The 13,839-nt window shown below is 42.7% G+C and overlaps 1 pseudogene; it reads right to left on the bottom strand.

Annotated features, from left to right (window-relative positions):
* Positions 1-7,215: 7,215 nt before the first annotated feature.
* On the bottom strand, positions 7,216-12,147 carry LOC120064925 (annotated as a pseudogene).
* Between the last annotated feature and the right edge of the window lie 1,692 nt (positions 12,148-13,839).

The following is a 13,839-nucleotide window of genomic DNA, read 5'->3' as shown; positions in this document are numbered from 1 at the left end:
AGCACAGCTGGGGGCAGAGGGTGGTCTATAGCAGGCGGCAACGGTTAGAGACTTGTTTTTAGAGAGGTGGATTTTTAAAAGTAGAAGTTCAAATTGTTTGGGTACAGACCTGGATAGTAGGACAGAACTCTGCAGGCTATCTTTGCAGTAGATTGCAACACCGCCCCCTTTGGCCATCCTATCTTGTCTGAAAATGTTGTAGTTAGGGATGAAAATGTCAGAATTTTTGGTGGTCTTCCTAAGCCAGGATTCAGACACGGCTAGAACATCCGGTTTGGCAGAGTGTGCTAAAGCAGTGAATAAAACAAACTTAGGGAGGAGGCTTCTAATGTTAACATGCATGAAACCAAGGCTATTATGGTTACAGAAGTCATCAAAAGAGAACGCCTGGGGAATAGGAGTGGAGCTAGGCACTGCAGGGCCTGGATTCACCTCTACATCACCAGAGGAACAGAGGAGGAGTAGGATAAGGGTACGGCTAAAAGCTATGAGAATTGGTCGTCTAGAACGTCTAGAACAGAGAGTAAAAGGACTTTTTTGGGGGCGATAAAATAGCTTCAAGGAATAATGTACAGACAAAGGTATGGTAGGATGTGAATACAGTGGAGGTAAACCTAGGTATTGAGTGATGATGAGAGAGATATTGTCTCTAGAAATATCATTGAAACCAGGTGATGTCATCGCATGTGTGGGTGGTGATGGAAGATGGAACCAATGTGATCCCTACACAGGCTCAAGACACAGGAGGTTGATGGCATCTTAATTGGGGAGGATGGGCTCGTAGTAATGGCTGGAGTGGAATAGGTGGAATGGTATCAAATACACCAAACACAGTTCCCATGTGTTTGATGCCATTCCATTCGCTCCGTTCCAGCCATTATTTGGAGCCGTCCTCCCCTCAGCAGACACCGCTGGCTCAAGGGGAACTTGGGAGGGCGGGCTGTTTTCCGGCGCCAGAACCCCTTGCAAGTCTTTCGATGTAAACTCTTGAAGTCACAAAAACTTTTCAGTCGCAGCTACAATAATGTCCACTACCATATCTTCACTAGCGTGACTTCAACTCTTTTAATTGCCTCCGATTGGCCACTCTAACTTTTGCCACATTTAGCTCCTTCACCCTTACAGGGCACTCCAGGAACTCGGGATCTTAATCCCCAACACAATTGCAACACCGTTGTCCTTCTACACATCGTTCTTCAGTATAATCCGTCCGTCTGCACACACTAAAACATTGCCAAATCCTTTAAAATGTTTACACTACAATGGTTTGGGAATGAAAGCTCTTGCTGTGAATCTTACAGAACCAACATAACCGACAGACTTTCCTCCTTTTCACCGGGCACTAACCACTCCTGGAATTCTCTTCAGGTATTCAATGTTAACATCCATCGTTACCCCTGTGATGACTCCTTTAATGGGCGCTCTACTCTGAAGTTCAAAGCATGATACTTCTGTTGTATGGATTCTTTTGACATCACTGCAGTCTTCCTCTGTTCTTCAGAAGCACAATTAATCAGAATAAGACCACTTCTGGTCACTTTGATAGATTCCACCAGCGCATGCTTCACCATCTTCGACACCGCAAACGGGTCTCCCAGATATGCTTCCTAAATCAACAAAAGCATCCCAACAACAAACAAATCCTTATCCGACATACACAAAGACCTATCTTTCACTCCAATTTTAGATAATTTCCTCTTTAACACTACTGTTCATCCTCAGCAGCTTCGCTCAACGTCCTGCTCGATTCAACCCTGGCATCCACTTCCGCCATCTTGACCGTCTTTCACAACTACCGCGCACTCGCATCAATCCAATCTCAACCTTGAAGGTTTGTGCACTTTCTGTCTCATGAGGAAGCTTGAAGTTGTGTTCTCGTAACAATTTGATCTGGTTGCCCTATTTCTTGATATGTTTGACTTTTACAGTTATTCATTCGATTAATTTCAATGCTTGAACAGTTTATTAAACATTTCAGTTTACCAGTAGGTAGGTCTATTACTTTAGGCCTTGTGCTGGAAATGCCCCAAGGCTGCCCAAATGCTCTGTCTAAACGCTAATACTGTACACCTCACACTCTCTGCAGTTTTGGAAACATTTGGAACTTAACTTTCATAAAAGCACAAATAAAAAGTCAAATACAAAAGATTCACTTACTGTACGCAGTTTAAGAAAGTTGCACCTGGCTGTATTTTCAGAAACACATGCGATCCAGCCAGAAATGTGGATTTGAATGGTCCAATGTGCAAGGTGAGAGGATGTGTCATAGCCCAGGCAGTGTGTGAAAACAGCTAGGTGCAACTTTGCTAAACTGCGCACAGTATGTGTATATTTTGTATTTGAAAGATTATTTCTCGCTTTTATGAAAGTTAAGTTCCAAAGGTTTCCAAAACCATATCGTTTTAATATTGTTTGTAAACGTTAAAACAAAGTGTCTGGATTGTAGTTCATTGATCCAGCTGTAGTCCATACCTTCAGTTGAGAACTCAAGGGGTGGGTATACCCCTTTGGGTTCTCGAGAGTGCCACGCCCTGACCATAGAGAGCCTTTTTATTCTCTATTTTGGTTAGGTAGGGGTGTGACTAGGGTGGGTAATCTAGGTTGTTTATTTCTATGTTGGCCTGGTATGGTTCCCAGTCAGAGGCAGCTGTTTTTTGTTGTCTCTGATTGGGGATCATATTTAGGCAGCCATTTCCCCACTGTGTTTTGTGGGATCTTGTTTATGTGTAGTTGCCTGTGAGCACTTCATTGACATCACGTTTTGTTGTTCTTTATTGATTTGTGCGTTTCACTTCAATAAATATGTGGAACCCATATCACGCTGCGCTTTGGTCCGAATGTTCTTACAACGATCGTGACAGAGAGCTAGTAAGTAGCCTAGCTAGCATCTAAGTTACATTGTGAAATAGCCTACCTATAGCCTACCTTTGTTTTACTGCAATGTTAACTCTATGATATTGAAAAAAATATATAATAATTTACCTACTAGAAAGCCTTCGATAGCCCATAGCTAATCTTGCTCAGACACTTCCACCCATGTGCAATTAGTCAAACAGGGACAATGAGGAATTACATGACTTTCAAATAAATATTATTCAAGTAACTATGGATTCAGACAGACTCAGACTCATAGAAAGTAATGTGCATTTGCAGATTGCTGCTGCAATGGAGTCAACTAAATTATGTTGACAGGAAGTGCAGTTGTTGCTCTCTTTTTCTCTCTCTCTCTCTCTCTCTCTTGACCTCTAGATTAAGACCTTTACCTATTTTAGTTTGTAATGTCACCTAATGTCTCCATAACCATATCTGCAGTGACAGTCCTAGGCCTATATAACACGACCAACCCTGTGTCATGCCTGCTCCTGCTCTCCCTCTCTGGCGCTCGGCGGGCCATCATTACACACACCTGTCACCATAGTTACACGCATCAGCACTTCATTGGACTCACCTGGACTCCATCACTTATTTATTGCCTCCCCTATATCTGTCTATTCCTCAGTTTCATCCCTGTGTCAGCATTAATGTAGTTTTGTTTCCCCTGTCCAGACGCTATCCTTGTTTCATCCCTGTGTAGGCATTAATGTAGTTTTGTTTCCCCTGTCCAGACGCTATCCTTGTTTCATCCCTGTGTCAGCATTAATGTAGTTTTGTTTCCCCTGTCCAGACGCTATCCTTGTTTCATCCCTGTGTAGGCATTAATGTAGTTTTGTTTCCCCTGTCCAGACGCTATCCTTGTTTCATCCCTGTGTAGGCATTAATGTAGTTTTGTTTCCCCTGTCCAGACGCTATCCTTGTTTCATCCCTGTGTCAGCATTAATGTAGTTTTGTTTCCCCTGTCCAGACGCTATCCTTGTTTCATCCCTGTGTAGGCATTAATGTAGTTTTGTTTCCCCTGTCCAGACGCTATCCTTGTTTTATCCCTGTGTAGGCATTAATGTAGTTTTGTTTCCCCTGTCCAGACGCTATCCTTGTTTCATCCCTGTGTCAGCATTAATGTAGTTTTGTTTCCCCTGTCCAGACGCTATCCTTGTTTCATCCCTGTGTCAGCATTAATGTAGTTTTGTTTCCCCTGTCCAGACGCTATCCTTGTTTCATCCCTGTGTAGGCATTAATGTAGTTTTGTTTCCCCTGTCCAGACGCTATCCTTGTTTTCTTTCATGTCGGTTATTTATTAAATATTCACTCCCTGTACTTGCTTCTCGTCTTCCCACGTCTGTCCTTACACCCTGGTCCTTACCACAGTATGACCTTAATCATCTAGCCTAATAGCTATTGGCAGTGCATCCATGCTTCATTTTGCTTTCTAGTGTAGAGGAACTGAATACCTGCTGATTTGGTTAGATTGGGGGATAGGCACTACTGTGATTTTGCGAAGAATCTCACTCTACTCTTGAAAGTTGGCACAATCTTTGCATGCATTACACGAGCGCACGCACACACTTCTCCCTTCAATGATGGATGTGTTTTGTCAGCATGTTCATTTTTTGTAATAGGGAGAGAGAAGAATGCAGTAAATTGGGATAGTACTGCTAATTAAATGATTTCTTTAATTAACTTTCATTAAACAGAGATCAATAAAGCGGTGCAAGGATTAAAACAGGGTCCATACATTATCCACTGTTTTACAAGGAAGCTTTAAACGACCTCTATATTCCACTGCGCTGAGGCACGTTTCCATGGAAACGCAGGATGGGGTGGAGGATTTAAGGCAGCTGAACAGTATATTTTATTCCCCCTTTTTATGCGTTTCTGTCTTTATTTAGATTTGATCTGCCTTTGGCTGCCTGGAGTATGACTGATCTGAGATAAAACTGTGCAGAGAAAGGGGTGTGGAGGGGGGGCTTGCCCCATCTTACCCTTGGGTGCAAATTAATATGACAACAGTATTGTCAGATACATCAGGGAGTAAAGGCATTTTGGAACATACATTATCAAGAGACACTCAGGAAAGCCTTGTAGACTCGTTATAGTAGATAGCAGCCAGGGATCTTCATGAGCCCCAGATGGAACTTAAGATAGACAAACATAATATAAACTGAGAGTGAGAGTGAATGAAAAGGAACAGATTAGGAAAGGAGGGATGGACTTGTTGTAGAGCGCTGGTGTGATATGCCATGCTATAGTTGAGAGGTGGTGTGATTCTCAAAGAGGTGGTAGCTCTACTGTTTGGGTTTTGGCACAGAGCGACTTAGATTCTCCAGACCATGTTTCAGACTCAGAGCAGGCTGTATTAGACCATTGATTTTATAATTAGCTCTTTTCCTCCATCCCATATTCAGGTGGTGGAAGGGGGGCAACATAGGGGCTATGTAGAAGAGGTGGGTTTCAGAATGCAGATGTTTTAGTGTCAAAGGAGGTTGAGGAAAGTGAATGTAGAGATGAATACTGCAAAAAGTAGGTTGCTGGTTGAGAGTTTTGGAGAATAGTAATAGACGAAGAGCAGAAATTGGCAAAGAGGATCAGAGGCAGAGGAGCAGACAGCAGCCACCTACCTGATCTTCCGCTCCATCCAGCCATTCTGTGATAAAGTGTATGAACGGTTTGTCTTAACGGTACCTCATAAAAATCACAGGAGACAAGCATCAATCAATAAACAGGTAGTGTTTTATTACAGAAACTACTCCACACAGTGTGAAGCACTCAGAAAGTAAACTTCACAGTCAAATGGATAAATCATTAAATAAAAGAAAACCACATAACCAATAGACACAACTTGTTCATTCTATAACTCCTGTGAACACTTTAACAAATCTACTTTTTTTTTTAAAGCCTACTCCCAAATCGGGCTAGTTATAGCACCAAGAGAAAATGCATACCTAGATAAATATAGTAACATTTTCAAATAGACACATTGCTTTCAATAAGAAACGTCTCATTTCAAATGTAGGTCTACAGCTAGCATCTGCTAAGTTGTATGGCCTAATAAACCACTGTTCCATTTCTATGCAAACATCCGTTGAGACTGTGCTCATATGAACATGGCACAATAGTCACCTTTCACGCAAAACATCTTTTAATTTCCAACATTGAATATTAACCAAACCACTAATATAATCTAAAAAATTTTAAAAATCGAAGAGAAAAAGTGCCAAATTGTTTTTTTAGTTAGAATATTTTTTGTAAAGTAACTCACCACACAACCAATTGAGTCTTTAAAAAACACACTCATCACACAACATCCCAAGCCAGATTCATAATCATATACATATTGTATCTCTACAGCACAGTTTGTCTGCATGGCTGACTGTAGCCAACAATAATGTAGGGCCTACATTGTAAACTGTCAAGCAACTTGTCCTCTGTCCTCATTGCTGTTACCACAAGGGAGAGCAGTCAGCAAGCTCACTATGAAGGAGGAAGAAGAAGAGAAGAGAGAAATAGTTAGATGATGCTCTGTGGATGGATGCTTGCATGAAAGAGAGAGGGAAAGGGCATAATAGTTATAATGGTGAGAGAGAAAGAGAAAGAGAGAGAGAGAGAGAGAGAGAGAGAGAGAGAGAGAGAGAGAGAGCGAGGGAGAGAGAGAGAGAGAGAGCGAGAGGGGAAATGAGTGATGATGTGGTGAATACTGAACACTGTGTGACTAGTGATAGATCATCCCCACACTGCTTCCAGGCAGCACTGGTCTTTATTTCCCCCTCCCGCCCTTCCTGTGTGGCTCTACTCCCACTGGTCTACTCCAGCTGATGCATTACCTCTATAACACTCACATTAGTTTTGGGGAGGAAAATCATGATCATTTTACAGATGCTCTTATTCCCGCTGTTCTTTAATTCATTGGCACTGCTGCAGTGCTTTAAATATTATAACACAAGAAAAGGAAGGGAACAGGGTAGTTTTAACAGCAGTCAGCACTGTTTATGTACAGTCAGCATAGAAATTGGTTAGGTTGGAAATGGTGGAGTGTTTGGGCCAAAGGCCAAAATGGTCACCTTAGGATGGGGTTGGTGAGGTCTGGCAGAATCAGTGGTTTGTCTTCACCCTTACTGGTCTTGTTCTGCTCTTCCTCATCCTTAGTCCAGATTGATAGAACACACACACAAACACACACACACACACACACACACACACACACACACACACACACACACAATAAAACAACTCCAGTGAGGATTTCAGGGATATTGATATGGTGATTTTAACTGATTTGATGTCAGTATGTTTTGTTGATATTAAAATGTTTGGTCTGTGTTCGGATGTGCTATAGTCTTATATTTAGCTGTTCCCATTACGTATTCTCTGTGTTTTGGTGGTATTTAGTTTGACATTGGCTGTGATATGGTGGCCTACCGTCTCAGTCTGGAGACACTTCACACTACGGTGAGAGGAGCGTTCCAGGGCGTCGCTCCAGTAGGGTAGTCTGGGTGTCCTGTAGGGTAGTGGAGATGCAGGCATCTCATCCTCAGAAGAGGGTTTCTCATCCTGAAATGGGGTGTCAGCGCCACGAGCTGCAAAGGAAGACATGGTGTCTTTTAAATATGATGTCATGAGCATCCAAGAATGGGACGACGTCTGTACTATACTGTATATGACTAGAATGGGCACTGTGATTGCCTGGCATTGGGTCTGTACATTAGCCTCTATGGTATTAGTATCACTCACTGGTTGAGTAGTAGAGAGCCACTTCATTCCACTTATTGTCTGTAGCCACCTCCAGTCTCTGCTCCAACTGATGCATGTAGTCCAGCAGGTCCTGTGTGTATTTGAATGTGTACACAGCAACCATTACAGGGCATGACAAGCACAGATATGGAAACATCCACAACATGGTTTACTCAACCAAACCCATCACTACAAATTATTTTTAAACCTTATTTTGATCAGTGATGCCACACATAACAGCAGTTAAATATATAGACATAAAGAAGAGACACCCGATATTAACAGCAAATAGCCTGATCCTTGCCTGTCTCTCCATCTTCTGCTGCTCTCTCTCCTTCTGGTTCATTCTCATTCTGGCCTTCAGTTCCTGCACCTCCCTGCGGGAATCGCTCAGCAGCACCTGCAGGGGGCACTGGTGTGTTAAGAGATGGCCGGTGGGGTAAGTGTGACTTACAGCCTTGTGTGACTCACTGTGGGGAGCAGTGTGTGATGAATGGGTGTTGATGCCAGGCTGCTGGCACATCTATTTGTGTCTGTCTGTTTGCGTTTGTGTGTACTGTGAAAGTAGCCGAGGATGTTTTTTTTATTGGGGTTCGGCAAACAGTTTCCTGAAATCCGATCTGATCTGAATGTCCGATGAGGGCACAGATTAGTGACACGATGGTGATGGCAGTTATATTTAGACATGTATGTTTTCGTGTACCAACACATATGGTCTATGTGTTTGTGTATGCTGAAATATAGCCTACCTATTGCAGTACAATTGACTATATTTACCCTGTTGCAATCCTTCTCTTTTCCAAGCTCAACTTCTAGTTTCTGCCTCTCCATCCTCTCCTCTTGGAGCCACTGCTCCTTCCGCTGCACCTCACGGCTTAACTTCTGCACCCTCTCTTTATCAAGCTACAGCAAGGAAAGACAAATGAATAGATTAAAAATAGGATACACATACACAAGATTCATAAATACAGAAATTATTGGCTGTATGCTAACTGAAATAGGTGGTTGTCTGATCCACATAGGCTAAGCTCTGTTGCCTCATATGCTCAGGATCTGTGAAACAGAGACGAGTTGGAGCCTTATTACGCCATATTCCTCAATGGAGTAGGAAACTTAGCTGGCTCCAGAAGTAGGGCTCAGAAAGGGGCTGTTTGAATTCATCTTAGTGCTATGCATTAACCTTGAGTAAAAAAAACAGGTGCCAGTCAATCTGGACTGGGCTAATAGGAATCAGCAAATGACTCAGCTTTTGATTTTGCATTATCCCTATGTTCTGCTGCACCAATTCTGTATTATGGGGTTACCCCCACCTCTGGTTTGTGCTGTATGTGTTTGTATTGGAGGTTGTGCTGTGAATTGTAGTGCTACCCTATCCAGTAACCACTGCATTAACCTCTGCTGCTTGTTTGAAGGTCTCTCTCTCCTTGGCCCAGTGGGCGCGTCCCTCCCTCAGGGCCAGGTCGGCCTCAGACTGCTGCAGGGTGAGCTGGGCGGCCTGCAGCCTGGCTTGGTGCAGCTCAGCGTGGCTGTGGCCCTGCTGAGCCCCCATCTCACTCAGCTCCTGCCTCAGACCTTCTGCCCCGCGTTCGCTGGCCTCCAAACGCTTTTGCACCGCCCTCAGATCAGCCAGCACAGCCCCGTTCTCCACCTGGGGGATAAGGGGAGATGTTAGTATGTTTTTTATGTGGATTTCTATAAACTTGTGTTAAGTTAAATGGCTAATCATCTTCCCATTGTTGAGGTCACTGGGTACTAGGAGCTGACACCCAATGTTTAGGTCACTGGGTACTAGGAGCTGACACCCAATGTTCAGGTCACTGGGTACTAGGAGCTGACACCCAATGTTCAGGTCACTGAGTACTAGGAGCTGACACCCAATGTTCAGGTCACTGGGTACTAGGAGCTGACACCTGTCTTTAGATCAGGCCTGGCTCCAGAGATCTGCTGTTCTGGCACACTTCCACAAGTACCAACGTCAGGGCTGAGTAGGCTATGTAGGGATTTCAACTAGCTGTATTACTACACGAGAGGGAAACTACACACTATTGTTTACCTGCAGATTATTTCTCTCCTCTTCTTCATCCCTCAATTGAGTGGACATCTTTTTCACTCTCTCCTTCATCCTGTGGGTCAAAACAAAACAAAGCGGTAGACCCACAAAGCGAGAGAAAGTAAGAAAGACAGAGTCAAAGTCTTCTCTTTCACAAACACTTAGTTACCTTTCAAGTTCAGCTTCTGTCTCCTTCCCTCTTTGAATTAGAACCATGATGTCATCTTCCAGCTCTCTGATTCGCTGCAGGCGCTCAGCTTTCTCATCCAATAGAGTAGACAAGGTTTCTTGAGAGGACTGCATATCCTTCCAGTGTTGGGGGGAGAGAAGAATAGCGATGAAAGGGTTTATGGCTATATAAACAAGATATATTTAAGCTTTTAAGCAGTTGTAAACAATCCAGATCCATTTATTTACAACATGTAGAATAGGTGCACCTTCTGGAGTATAAGGAAATATTTTTCTCTAAGTTCTGTGTCTACTGTACCAGTTACTGTCTGCTGATCTATCATCCATTTACCCAGTTTACATATACTGTTATACCTTTTGTTTCCCCTCCACCTTCTCCATCCTGTCGCAGCTCCGTCTCAGGTTGTCCCTCAACTCAGAGATCTCCTCATTCATCCCCTCCCTTTCTCGCTCCCACTCTTCCTTCGCCCTTTTGCTCCTTTCTTCCTCTCTCTCCTTCTCCCTCTCTGCCTCCTCCCGGGCCTGTTTTGAATCGGACTGTTCTCTAAGGCATTCATCCAGCCGAGTCTGATCGTAACAGAGAAAGAGAGAGTAAGGGAGAGAGAGAGAGAAAGAGAGAGAGAGAGAGAGAGAGAGAGAGAGAGAGAGAGAGGGATAGAGAGAGAGAGAGAGAGAGAGAGAGAGAGAGAGAGAGAGAGAGAGAGAGAGAGAGAGAGAGAGAGAGAGGGATAGAGAGAGAGAGAGAGAGAGAGAGAGAGAGAGAGAGAGAGAGAGAGAGAGAGAGAGAGAGAGAGAGAGAGAGAGAGAGAAAGGGAGAAGACCAAGGGGTCCATGAAAGAAGGCTTGAGAGCAGGGCAACAATTTTCTTTTTTTCTCTTTTTTTAAAAAGGGACCGTGAGCTCCAATCTCCTCCCATGTTGGATTATTTTCAGACAGGTTGAAATGTAGGAGTGGGACACAGAGTTTATAGGTGAGAACAGGTGGAACGTGGTAGTTGAAGTGGGATTCAAACCCATGCCGACATCGGCTTTGTGCTTGACAGATTTCAGCACTACTGCTGCGCCACGCTCCCGCATGCAACTACTATTTTCAAAGGGAAATTATCAAAACAGGAATTGTTAAACCCTCAACTTGTATGGAGTAACCTCAAGGAACCAAACTATTAACATAGACTGCCCTCATGTGTGCATTAATTGTACCCACAAACTGTACTCATGTTGGACAAATTACAACATGAGTATGACACATTTATAAAGAAGTTAAGTGAAACTGAGCTACTGTCCATCCATACATCCCCACCTGCAGGAGTTGAGCTCTGGGCACCACCAGGAGCAGGTCGTCCCCATCCCCCTCTCCGCCCTCCTCATCCTCGTCCCGCTCCTCTGTCAATGTCTCCAGCTCATCCAGAGGCCTGGAAATGCAGAAGGTGAACTGGCGACTGCGGGCACACACCTCGCCTCTCTGATCCACATAGACAAACTGGTACTCCACCGCACTGGGGCGGGGCAGGTAAGAGGCTGTGAAGAGGGAGGAGATATGGAGTGGGGGTATATATATATATTTTTCACTTCTCCTGTTTGGTTTATCATATTTTCTTCCCCAAAAACTGATCAAATGTGTTGAGTATAATATTTACCAATTTTAAGTCAATTGTATGCTGCATCAAGGGGTTTGACTAGTTGACAAAAAATGTTATGCTAATTTGCTGGTAAACCCAGCCTTAAAAGGTACTTCTCATTCCTGTGCTAATCTAACATGATGGATGCATTCTTACCTTGGAAATGTACACAGCAGTTGGCATTATTTCCTTCTGTGTACCCCTCAGGAGTGAGAGCCCATGCAAAAGTGGTGTACTCTTTCACTGAAGACCAGCCAGCCTGAGTGAGACATTAGCAGTTATCCATATTGTTCATATCAATAATAGGCTACCCTTGTGATTTTTTGGAAGTGTTCTTTTGTTTTAAACATCAAAACAGTACAATGCACAAACGCTTAGTGATAAAAAAAAAGTGGAACGTAATCTTTCCAATAGCCTACTGCTGTTAAAATACCTTTATAGTGATCACTCTGGCTCTTTTTCTAAAAATGTAAAACAGGAAAATCTTGTGATTCCTATAAAAGGAGTGAAATGTACTATTTGCAGGAAGAAAGGTAGGTTGTGAATGTTACTACACCTTGAAGAGGCCTATCCAGTCCTTGTTGGTCCAGTGATGATGAGAGGTAAGGCTGTAGTGGCACTCCACTCTACTTTGGGGGAAATACATCTGTCCCACATTCCGAAATTCCACCTTGGACTGCTTTTCCATGGCAATTAGGAGCTCTGTGGAGACGAAAACATGACGTGGAAATGTGAAATGTGTTCCAGTCCAGTGGAGAACAGCTGATGAAAAATGATAGCGGTACAAGTTTAGGAATGTGATGTGTTCACTGTAACAGACACGCATATGTCCCAATGTTCGTAACAAACAACACCACGAGTATGCTTGAGATTAAGGCCATAAAACAAGCTATGGATGAAGGAAAAACAGCAATGTTGCCATTTTACTTCTACTGTGGCATCTGCTTTAAAGGCTATTTGGTTTACACTATTCCATAGTTTTATATTCTTTAAAAGTAACATGCTTGTAGTAAGCCTAAATTACAATATTACTTGAAAGCTACTATTCAGATTGGAAATCTTTGGATGTAGGCATACCATAGCCTTTAGCCTACTTACCTACATATTGACCCTTTCATTGCACTGGTTAAAAGCCTTCAATCCAGTTCATGGTTTTAAAGCTGATCTTAAATACAATAAAAAGTAGAGGTGGTAGATGTACATCAGCTGGTGTGTTTTATCTCCAATTGGAAGCCTACAGGCAGCGGCATCATATTTTGCAATGTCATGGATTGAGATCAAGGGCCTAAAGCTATTCTTGGTAACATTCTGATGAATGGCAAAACCTCTTCGAGTGTAGTTGATGGACAGGAGCAAATATTAGATTTCCAAGTGTTGTGAAATGAGCGTTCACTGTCCATGCCAGAATCGTTTCTGAAAATACTAAAACAAGCAGGACTCCAGAGAGTGTGAGAGAACTGAGCCAGCAGCCAAGCAACGATGATAGTCAAGTATGGAATATAGGCCTACATGATTTTTGTTGTTGTCATGATGTTGCTGTGATCACCCAAAGATTATGCAACATTGTTATCGTACATTATTGTTTTGTCTACGCATCTTAACCTGTCACTGTAATTACTAGGTAATTGACATGTTTGCTTCATTTAAAAGTAGATTACACCTCAGACAGCCTAAGGGATTAATAAACAAACTTTTACAAAAATAATTCATCTAAAATATAGTTATAACGTATTATGACATGGCATAGGCTATAATAGCCTAGATTCATTGATAAATGCTCCAACTTGGGCTGAACTGTCCCCTTAAAATTAACATAACCTCATACATTTCAAAAGATGATCATTTAGTTAATATTATGCTTGTGTTACCAATAGGCCTAACTAAATGTTGCCATGGTAGCTTGAAATTAAAGCCTAATAAACCAATTTGATTTGGAGCCTAAATGATTAAGCATTTGTCAAGTCAGCAAGTCATACTTTTGTTATCATGGAAGAAATTAACAACATTGATAAATTAATGCACATACATTGTCATGGATTTTTTTTAAAGCTTACCTAAAGTGGCTACGCAATTTTCCCCCAATGTCTTCAGTGCTGCCTATTTGTCAGAGAGATGTGATTGAAATCAAGTGATGTATGCTCGCCTGTCAACTAATAGCAGGCTGCCTGTATACAACACAAACACACACCCGGGAACAGCATGAAAACAGTTGGCTCCATTATGGTAAATGCAGTTCTTGAGAGGACATCACATCCTGAAAGGAATATACAACTTTTGGTCTTGGACTACAACTGCCATGTGGGGCGCATGGTAGTAAAAAGATAGCGCTGTCACGTTGAGATATAAAAGAACTGTCACTCACTGCGTCTTTTGAGATTGA

This window comes from Salvelinus namaycush, chromosome 20 (genome assembly GCF_016432855.1).
Source record: "Salvelinus namaycush isolate Seneca chromosome 20, SaNama_1.0, whole genome shotgun sequence".
Classification (NCBI taxonomy): Eukaryota; Metazoa; Chordata; class Actinopteri; order Salmoniformes; family Salmonidae; genus Salvelinus; species Salvelinus namaycush.
Note: the sequence above shows the minus strand (reverse complement) of the source record. Positions and strands in the feature narration are given on the sequence as shown.